Source organism: Berghia stephanieae, chromosome 10, assembly GCF_034508935.2.
Source record: "Berghia stephanieae isolate SIO BIC M18660-M18661 chromosome 10, UCSD_Bste_1.3, whole genome shotgun sequence".
NCBI lineage: Eukaryota > Metazoa > Mollusca > Gastropoda > Nudibranchia > Aeolidiidae > Berghia > Berghia stephanieae.
Window position 1 is genome coordinate 32,196,796 of NC_088369.1, and position 10,000 is coordinate 32,206,795.

At 38.9% G+C, this 10,000-nt stretch overlaps 1 protein-coding gene across 3 annotated transcripts in view; it reads right to left on the minus strand.

The window, feature by feature from the left end:
- Positions 1 to 10,000, minus strand: part of LOC144980981 (glypican-5-like) — a 196,215-nt gene that overhangs the window by 41,534 nt on the left and 144,681 nt on the right. The window lies entirely within an intron of this gene.

Below are 10,000 nucleotides of genomic sequence, written 5' to 3' on the forward strand. Positions count from 1 at the left end.
ATGTGAGTAAAGAGTCTTTTCCAAGGACTCAACTATGTTCCAGGCGAGGTTCGAACCAAGAACCTTCCGATCCGAAAACGAGTGTCATACCACAAGACCACATAGTCGGTACCATTTCTAAATGCATGGCGATGGTAACCAGCAGATCAAACGCCAACGAAACAATGACACATACACTCCAAATACATTGACAACCTCGACGACTATCCTCACCATCCTCATCATCATCATCATCATCATCATCATCATCATCATCATCATCATCATCATCATCATCATCACAATCATCATATCCATCCACCACCATCACAAGCCAACATTGCCTGCGTTCCATAGCGGGCGCCCAAACAACAAATTGTTTACTTTCTCTTTGCCTTCCACCACTGCGTTCGCCATGATCAAACATTTGATGCAAACATCACTGGCGGATAGCTCAGTATTTGTATCGCCACGACAAACCAGCCCCCCACAGCCGAGCAAATCCTTGGTCGGTGCCTGTTGAGTCAACATATTACCCACACATAACCTTTATACCTCCGCGCACGGTCTCTCTATCTCACATTATCTTCGTGTCATTAAGACCCTGTGTAATTAAAACAAAAACAATTTACCTACTCAGCTATCCATTAACTCATTGTCTATCTACCCGGATTTGATCCATTATTTTGGGTTTTTAAGAAAAAAAAAAACTATAAATAAATCCCAATTAGTGCGGCTATGTCGTCTAGTGGTATGACACTCGCTTTCGGATCGGAAGGTCCTGGGTTCGAGACCCGGTCGGCGCATAGTCCTTGTAAAAGGCTCTTTACTCACATTCTCTCACCGTACTCAGGTGTAAAATCAGTACCTGTCCGTTAACAGCGTTGTCTTTGTCCGAAAAATTGTAATTTCGCTAACAGGCGTCATGTCCCGTCCTACATGTTAAATGTTACTGTTGACCAGGGACCCATTGTAAAGCACTTAGAGCACATTTAATTTATATTGCGCTATATAAAGCTCACTTTTTTATATTAAAAAAAAATGGAAAGTGATCGTTTTGTAGGGGCCAGCGTGGCTCAGTGGTACGGTATTTGCTTCGTGCCCGAAAGGTACCGATTTCGACCACCCGCCGCTGCACTGTGTGACCTTGAGCAAGTCACTTCGCCCTAGCTCAATTTGCGGCGCTGCACTGCGGCTGACGCCTGGGTTATTCCAGTCTTCCTTTGGAATAGATCCTAGAGACACATTTCCCCTATGGGATGAATAAAGGGAATATTGTAATTTATTTTATTTTATTTGTTTCTCGATTAAGTCACAACGACCTTTCAAAATATTAGTGACCAGAATGTGTCTTATGGTCCGCTAAAGGACGGATTAAAAATGCAACAATATAAGCAGAAAAGATCATCATCATCATCATCATCATCATCATCATCATCAACATCGAAAACAACGACAAGTTGCAACAACAACGATTGAGATGCCAACGACGATAAAGCACGTGCACAACTATACATAAATCTGCGACGACGACGACGACGACGATGATGATGATGATGATGATGATGGTGATGGTGATGATAAAATATGTTGACCAAACCCAGCTATAATTATCATATTATACCTGGTTTCATTGAAAGTTTACTTCGCTTTTTTATTTTATAATATTAATTCATTCCCTTTGTATGTATACGTGAGTGACATTTCGGTGGCAATCCGTGAAGAATTCTGTCGTCTTTCATGGATGCATTCCTTGTGGATGAAACACAATACACGACACTATCAAACTAACCACCCAATCAAAACAAATACACTCAGTCTGCGCCTGGGGAACAGTTGAGACAAACCTGGGACCTATTAATCTCGAGTTGAGCACTCTAACCTTTAGGCACCCCGTACTACCTCACACCGTATGGAAATAAACAAAGGGGAGATCACTCCGAGATTGTAATCGGCTCAAAGTGGTGCTGGCCGCTGACAGAGTTAATAAACAACGTGTTCAGAATATTTTTGGAATGGAATACACGACACATCCAGCCACCTACATGGAGAAAAAAGCCAGGACAGAGAAAACAAGAAAAAGGAGAAAGAGATGAGAGATAGAGATAGAGAGATAGATAGATAGATAGATAGATAGATAGATAGAGAGAGAGAGAGAGAGAGGGGGGGGGGGAGAGATAGAGAGGGGGTGAGATATATATATATATATATATATATATATATATATATATATATAGAGAGAGAGAGAGAGAGAGAGAGAGAGAGAGAGAGAGAGAGAGAGAGAGAGAAAGGAAGAGATGAATACATAGAGAATATGACCCATCGTGCCGGAGTCCATCCCGCTTTCTATATGGCGCTACATGGACAATAGCAAATTGCTTGCTACCATTCAGATAAGACGCTAGTCTGTCGCAAAGTACTTTCCATCAAATCAACCAGACCCCCCCCCCCCCCCCGTCTCCCTTTCCAATGGTTGGGCACTGTGTCAGAAAAAAAAAAATAATCTCCGGATCGATACCATTCCCTTTGCGTGTAAAGTGAGTGCGCTATCACGAGACCCCCGATTTTTGTGTTATGGATTATTTTTAATCTACAGATAGTATGCGCTTGGCTAAGAAGCGGCTATGTGGTCTAGTGGTATGACACTCGCTTTCGGATCGGAAGGTCGTGAGTTCGAGCCTCGCGTTCGGCGCATAGTTGAGTCCTTGGAGAAGGCTCTTTACTCACATTCTCTCACCGTACTCAGGTGTAAAACGAGTACCTGGCCGTTAACAGCGTTGTCTTTGTCCAAACAAAAATTTGTAATATCGCCTAACAGGCGTCATGTCCCGTTCTAAATGTTATGGGTTGCTGTTGGCCAGGGACACCTTGTAAAGCGCTTTGAGCACGTTTAGTGGATATTGCACTATATAAAAGCTCAAGTAAGAAGCTCCAACATTGCCATCCGGAAGTATAACGGACCAACACACAAAAATGTGTGTATTCATGGACTTTTATTGTTCTGGATAATACAGTTTAGTGAGAATTACTCATAAACGTGGATGGCAAAAAACAATAATAAAGACCAGAGTGACGTCAACTTCATTATATCTATATGTCAGTATATATAATATTATCCACTGTACAAAATTATAATGAGGATTTTCTGTTTCAATATGCCTGTCTGTACTTGTCAAACTTACCAAGGCGCCAAACGTATTGCAAGGCACCAAAAGAACTTTCTCGTTATGGCTTTACGTGACATTATTTCACAAGCACATCAGGTAGCCTGACACCTGACTTTAAGCAATTCATCAAAGGGAAAGATATGAAGAATTTCATTTTTTTTTCTAACCCCTTCTGTCTGCAGAGATTAGGGATCTGAGTCTATCAGATTTGACAGAAAGTAATTTGCGATAGACTAGCGCCCTAATAAAACAGAGATAAAGGGAAGAGAGAGAGAGAGAGAGAGAGAGAGAGAGAGAGAGAGAGAGAGAGAGAGAGAGAGAGAGAGACTGAGGGAGGGGAAAGGACACACAAACACAGATATATATACATATATATATATATATATATATATATATATATATATAAAGACATAGATAGATAGATAGATAGATCGATAGATAGATAGATAGATAGATCGATAGATAGATCGATAGATCGATAGATAGATAGATAGATAGATAGATAGATAGATAGATAGATAGATAGATAGATAGATAGATAGATAGGTAGATTATAATTTCTTTTTAAAAACGTTTTTATAGAGCGCAATATCCACTAAACGTACTCAAAGCGCTTTAGGTCCCTGACCTCCAGCAACACGTAACAAGTAGAACGAGACATGGCGCCTGATAGGTGATATTGCATTTTTTTTCCAACAGAGATAACGCTGTTAACGGCCAGTACTCATATTACATCTGAGTACGGTGAGAGATCGTGAGTAAAGAGCCTTTTCCAAGGGTGCGGCGAGCGAAGCATTTGGTCTACTGACTGAGCTATCGCCAGAGATGATGAGCAAGTATCCGTGTCACGTTACAGAAATCGGAACAAAATAACCTCCGTGTTCACGTTGGCCTCAGGACTCAATGCCCGTGGAATCTGTGAAAGACTGCCTTTTAGCTATATGCGCTTAATAAAGGAAAACGAATCTCAAATTAAATGACATTATGTGCAACTCAGCGTTCTATCTGAAATACAAGATTAAGGGCCAAATCCGATCTTCCCACATAATACGGTCTTGTCGTCCTCTGACATAACGCTTTAAAAAAATTTGGCCAGAAAACTTTTACTTCGATCATATAAAAAAATTGAACATTCAAATAGTGCACTATCTACTAAAATGCTCAAAGCGCTTTACAAGGTGTCTCTAGCAAACCAGACACTTAACATGCAGGACGAGACATGCTTACTGTTAGGCGATAGTTTTTGTTTTTGATTTTTTTTTTTTTTTTGCGGACAGACAACGCACGCTGTTAGTGGCTTGGTACTCATTTTACACCCGAAGACGGTGACAGAATAGGAGTAAAGAGCCTTTTCAAAGGACTCAACTATGCGCCGCCGCTCGAACCCTGGACCTTCCAATCCGAAGCCAAGTGTCATACCACAAGGCCACATCCCCGCACATAATAATATATCCATCCATTTAGACGATGGTCACCTTGTCAAACACCCTCAAACCTCAAACACCAAAAGGGGGGGCATCATTTTAAATCAATCGAGTTTTGAAGTATGAATTCTCGAGAAAATGAAGGCAATGTGCGGCTATGTGGTCTAGTGGTATGATACTCGCTTTCGGATCGGAAGGTTCTGGGTTCGAGCCTCGCTCAGCGCATAGTTGAGTCCTTGGAAAAGGCTCTTTACTCACATTCTCTCACCGTACTCAGGTGTAAAATGAGTACCTGGCCGTTAAAAGCGTTGTCTCTGTCCGAAAAATTGTAATGTCCCCTAACAGGCGTCATGTCCCTTCCTAAATGTTAAGTGTTGCTGTTGGCCAGGGACCCCTTGTAAAGCGCTTTGAGCACATTAAGTGGATATTGCTCTATATAAAAGCTCACTTATTTTTAAAATGTGTTTTATCGGAGAATGGCACATACCTGGGATTGCCAGACACAAGCAAATCCGTTGTCACAGCCCAGGACCCTGACATCAAACCCTGGCAATAACCCAATGACCTTACCACACGCACCGCTACACCACATTCCATACCGACAAGCTCATTTGCATATTGAAATCATATCAGCTGCATGTGCCAATTTTTATGGTAATGGAGAATCGGCTGACGCTCTCAAGTTTATTTTATTTAAAGAAAAAAAAATAGAAAAAAGATTTCGTTTTTCTTTTTAATGTCTGGAATTTTATTTTTCAAAATTATAAAAATGTCGTTGTAAGCTTTTTCTTTCCCCCTACCGTCTCTCTCTCCCCCCCCCCCCCCCCCCCCGCGCCAACCCTCCCTCTCTCTCTCTCTCTCTCTTTCTCTCTCTGTCTCTCTCTCTCTCTCTCTCTCTTTCTCTCTCTGTCTCTCTCTCTCTCTCTCTCTCTTTCTCTCTCTGTCTCTCTCTCTCTGTCTCTCTCTTATTTGTATATATATATATATATATATATATATATATATATATATATAAATATATATATATATATATATATATATATATATATATATATATATATATATATATATATATATATATATATATGATGAGAGCAACGCTCGATAACAACGTTGTAGAAGTCAAACAATCTTAATTATCTTTCAAATGTTTATATATATATATATATATATATATATATATATATATATATATATATATGTACGTATCTGCATTTCTATCTATCTACCTATCTATCTATGTACATATCTATCTGTCTATACACCCATCCCTCCTCTCCCCCCCCCCCCCCCCCCCCCCCCCCGGCCCCTCTTCTTCTTCTCTCTTAAAGTGAATTTTCCTCCCTTTGTTCCAAATCTCTCCAAGAAATTCTTTCCTAAAATTCACTGTTTTCCAAACCCCTCATCCCCCCCCCCCCCCCCCCCCCCCCCCCCCATCTCATACAAGCCACAACTCTCAAACCCCCTAACTAACTGTCTTCTCTAAGAGAAATAAAAACACGATCACCGTGGAAAAGCGCCGGTTTTAACACCCAGGCCGACACACACACAGATCATTAGGACACGATGTCCTGCCTTTTTAACGTCCAGAACCCGGGAATAAACCTTGATGTTTCAACATTCCAATTCCAGAGAGATCCATTAAAACACCAGGGGAGAGACGGGCACACAAGACGTAACGTTAAATATTGCCTTACCTTGAGGCCTGAACAGCGTTAAATTGGGCGCACAGCGTTACAAAGGGCGCATAGAGACACACAGCATTTGGCATTTTTTTCGTTCATAGCTGTTATAATATATTCATTTTCCCCAGATTCCAATGAGTTTTGGTGGAAAGAAAACGATTAATGTCATCTGCATACTCGTAAATTTTTGTATTCATTGCGATTTTTATTGTTTTTTTTCCCCTTCTCCTATTATTTTAATTCTTTACTCTTTCATATTTTTTTCTCTGTTCTCTCCTCTTTGAGATAAAAGGGCTTCTGGAAAATACAATCGATAGTATTTGATTAGCTTTATTCTATTCATTTTTTTAAAATTTGCTATTTTAACCAGATTTTAGATGAAATTGGTAAAACTGGTGACTTCAAAGGACACAAATAGCATTTCAAACGATCACACCAAGTAAATAAAATAAAGCCCCTTTATTTATCACTGATTCATTTTTCCTTTAGGATCTATTCCAAGGGAAGACTGGAATAACCCAGGCATCAGCCGCAGGGCAGCGCCGCAAAGTGAGCTATGGCGTGGTGACTTGTTCAAGATCACACAGCGAGACGGGTATTCGAACTCGGTACCGTCGAGTCACGCTGTCCCACTTTTTGTCTCCCCCCCCCCCCCCCCAACATACCGCAGCCTTATAGCTTTATGGAATCAGATCCTGTTTCTTGCTGTTCTAGTTATCTCATTTCATGTCCCGTCCTGCTTGTTAAGTGTTGCTGTTGATAGGGACCTCTTGTAAAGCGCAATGAGCACGTTTATATAAATGCTCCAGTTTTTTTTTTAATTTGTGCCTACACTACGTTTCCATATTTTCAAACAAATGAGTTAGACTGAAGTAGCTCCTCTCCTTTTTCATGATACAGAAATCGGGATTAACCCCGGCTTCAATGGGCTAATGACTGTTCTACATTAATTTTACCCAGGAATTTCAGACCTACAGCATGCTTTTGTCTCCAAACCGCAAATTACGAGGGTTACATGTAAAATATGTAAATGTTTCACGTGAAGAGAGTGTTATGTATCATCATTAAAAGCGATAGGAATTAGTGATAATGTCATCATTGTCTGGGGCCACAAGCGACGTTGGAGTGTCGTAAAAACGACACAAAACAACGCCAAACACGTTGATGGGGAGAAAGAATGTCCCTCATCTTTATTAAATCACCGGGGAAGATAATTACAATTTTTTTACCGGTTATCCGAAGTGTGAAGTTCCCAATAAAAAGAAATGTCAGTTGTAAGCTAATTCGCAATAGAGGATAATATGACATACGAAAGTGAGCATTTTGGAGGGATATCAAAACTTGGCCATTTATAAAGTAGTTATTTCTCCCTTTGTTTAAATTCGCCCTAGGTACACACATTTGCAGGTCTGAAAGCCGAACGCAATTGTGGGCTTGATTTAACATTGAAGTAATGGACGATATTTTGCGTTGTGTAGAGAGTATTTCCATTACAACAATGTGCCTATTACCATATGACGATATCAGACCTGTAGATAGGTATCCGTTGACTTCACCTAAATAATTATAAAATTACTCATTCACAGTAAGAGAATTGGATAAATCAAAAGCCGGATAAATGGAAATAGTTTCGTAGCTGATTCTTTGTATTATTATTATTTTTTAATTTAAACATAATGGAATAGAGCACAAGTCTTGGTAATATCTTTTGTGAAATAAAACTGTCTAAAGTTAACAGCCCTGACAACACAAGTAAGGAGATCCAGATTGTATCTTGATAATTTAATGAAGATTTTCGTCTTCTGTTTTGTTAGCATTAATATTTCTACATATTTATAAGATGAGTAAAAAAAACAACAAACAAACAAACAAACAAACAAACAAACAACAACACCATGCTTACGAAACGCGAGAGAAAAACCCGAATATATGACCAAAAAAAAAAAAAACGCCACAAAAACCCAACCCCCCCCCCCCCCCACACACACACACACAAAATAAATAAGTCAAAACTATTTTTAAAAAGTAGAAAACAAACAAACAAATTACAAAACCGAATATGCAACCTCTTCCCTAAAGAAGAGGAATAACAAGAAAACGAAACAGAATTAATAAAAAACAACAACAATAAAATTAAAAAAAAAAACAATAAAAAACGGCTACGTCTTTCTAAATGAAACAAACATCAGTAGTGACAAAATTTCACGAAACAAATAATGTTATAATAATATGCTTTCGTATTAATTGAATTTGGTGAAGGGAAACCCAAAAGGAACAACAACCCCGACTAATTCAATGCTGAAGGCTTATTAGATTGACACACATTGAATCGAATGATAAAACCAGCGATTACGGATAATAAGATGAGTTTTCCTGATCAGTTTTGATGATATCTTCCCACTTGTTATGACAAAACGCTTTGTACACACACACACATACACACACACACTCACACAAAATAACTAAATAAAAAACAAAACAAACAAAACCCTCCCTCCCAAAAAAAAAAAAAAACAAACAGAAAAAAAAACAAAAAACGAAAAAAACAAGAAAGAAAGAATATCAAATTTGGCCATATATTTTTAACAGATAAAGATGGTCATCAATTTTTCAAAAAGCCTTACAGCCAGACTGACTTCTTAAAGTGGCATACTTGTCATATACTTTAAAAAATTAGAGGGGTGGGGGGAGAGGGAGGGGTCGCTGCTCTGAGAAGACACGTTTTAAGCAATTTGGCCAGAAAACTCGTCCTTCAAATATATTTAAATACTCGTTTTTCTAGAGTACGGCAGTTAACTGGTTAACTATCAATATAGTTAAAACTTTTCTAGCCAAAATGAAAAAAAAAGTGTTTTGTCTTTCTACAACCAATCTTTGATCTTATCACAAAGGTCATAATTGCCTAACTAGATCCCCAAATCGGCTTTAGATTACTGGTAACAGGCTTATCACTATTAGCATAATTTTCATTAAGAATATAAATTATAAATCCATAAAGCGATGGTGCAATAAATCGAATAATCCACGCCTTGCGCAATGCATTGATGTCAAATTTGAAATCTCAATCACGCGCATAATGCAAACCTACTCACCCCGAGTCATTGACATTGGATAAAACAGGAGAGGATATTCGTTGGCTCCTCGTGATATCATTTTCCTAGATATAAATTTGGAAGCAAATTATATACTAAATTTTATTATAGGGAAAAACCAAACCAAAACAAAAGAAAACAAAAATATTTAAAACATGCAACCGCCCCCCCCCCCCCCCCCCCAAACATGAAAACAAGAAGAAAAAATATAAACAAACGAGAACGAAAAAAAAACTAAAACAATTAAAATTTTTTAAACAAAGAGAACCACTTGACGACACGAAATATCAAGGATATATCTATATATATAGAAAGGAAAGGAAATGAGCAAGGCGTTTGAGGGTGCAGTCGCGATTTTTTCTGACCCCCCCCCCCCCCTTGTCCAGCCAGCAGAATTTGGGTAGCTGGTTCTGTTAGATCGGGCGAAACGTACTTTGCAATAAACTATTGTACTGTCCAAAGGATAACAAGCATTTGCTATTGTTTGTTTTACGCTACAGATAACGAGATAAACTCCTGCTCCATAGGCTCCATATGCCTAATGCCTCCAAAGGATAACTTACTTTTTGCACCTTTTGGTGCTGATATATTTAAATAAAAATAAAAATAAAATTCCCTTTATTCATCCCATAGTGTCTATTCCAACGGAAGAC